General features: G+C 47.6%; 1 non-coding gene across 1 annotated transcript; it reads right to left on the bottom strand.

The window, feature by feature from the left end:
• Positions 1–592: 592 nt before the first annotated feature.
• Positions 593–699, bottom strand: LOC119470867. The gene has a single exon (XR_005199835.1). It is a non-coding gene; the product is annotated as a U6 spliceosomal RNA (small nuclear RNA).
• Positions 700–948: the final 249 nt, after the last annotated feature.

Genomic DNA, 948 nt, shown 5'->3' with positions numbered 1-948 from the left:
CAGCGGACTTCAATGTTTTTTTGTTTTTGTTTTTTTGATACTGAGTCTTGTTCTGTTGCCCAGGCTGGAGTGCAGTGGCGGGATCTTGGCTCACTGCAACCTCTGCCTCCCAGGTTCTAGCAATTCTGCCTCAGCCTCCTGAGTTGCTGGGACTACAGGCACATGCCTGGCTATTTTTTTTATTTTTTAGTAGAGATGGGGTTTCACTATGTTGGTCAGGCTGGTCTGGAACTCTTGACCTCGTGATTTGCATGCCTCAGCCTCCCAAAGTGCTGGGATTACAGGCGTGAGCCACCACACCCAGCCATGTTTTTTTTTTTTTTTTCCCATTTATTTATTTTATTGCATTTTAGGTTTTGGGGTGCATGTGAAGAACATGCAAGATTGTTGCATAGGTACACATGTGGCAGTGTGATTTGCTGCCTTCCTCCCCATCACCTACATCTGGCATTTCTCCCCTTGCTATCTTTCCCCAGCTTCCCACCCCCCACCGTCCCTCCCCTATTTCCCCCCAACTGACCCCAGTGTGTAGTGCTCCCCTCCCTGTGTCCATGTGTTCTCATTGTTCAACACCCGCCTATGAGTGAAAACAAAAAATATGGAACGCTTCACGAATTTGCGTGTCATCCTTGCGCAGGGGCCATGCTAATCTTCTCTGTATGGTTCCAATTTTAGTATATGTGCTGCCGAAGCGAGCACTGTTTTGTTTTTTAACCAGCACAGGAGCTGGAGAGGGGCATTTTGAAGTCAGGAGGTAATGCCGATTGGCCTGGGCAGGGAATATTGTGTGATTAAACAGTGAAGGGGGCAAATTCCAGGAGCCCTCCTTACCTCTGCGGGAATTACTGTACGCAGGTCTCAAATCCTGAAGGATCCTGTGTTTGTTTTCACTTGAAACCTAGATCACATTCAGTTGGCAGATTAAGCCAAGTTCATTCCAGGTCATCC

Source organism: Cebus imitator, unplaced genomic scaffold (assembly GCF_001604975.1).
Source record: "Cebus imitator isolate Cc_AM_T3 unplaced genomic scaffold, Cebus_imitator-1.0 Scaffold42, whole genome shotgun sequence".
Taxonomy (NCBI): Eukaryota; Metazoa; Chordata; class Mammalia; order Primates; family Cebidae; genus Cebus; species Cebus imitator.
The sequence above is the reverse complement of the archived record's forward strand: the minus strand, read 5'-3'. Positions and strand labels throughout refer to the sequence as shown.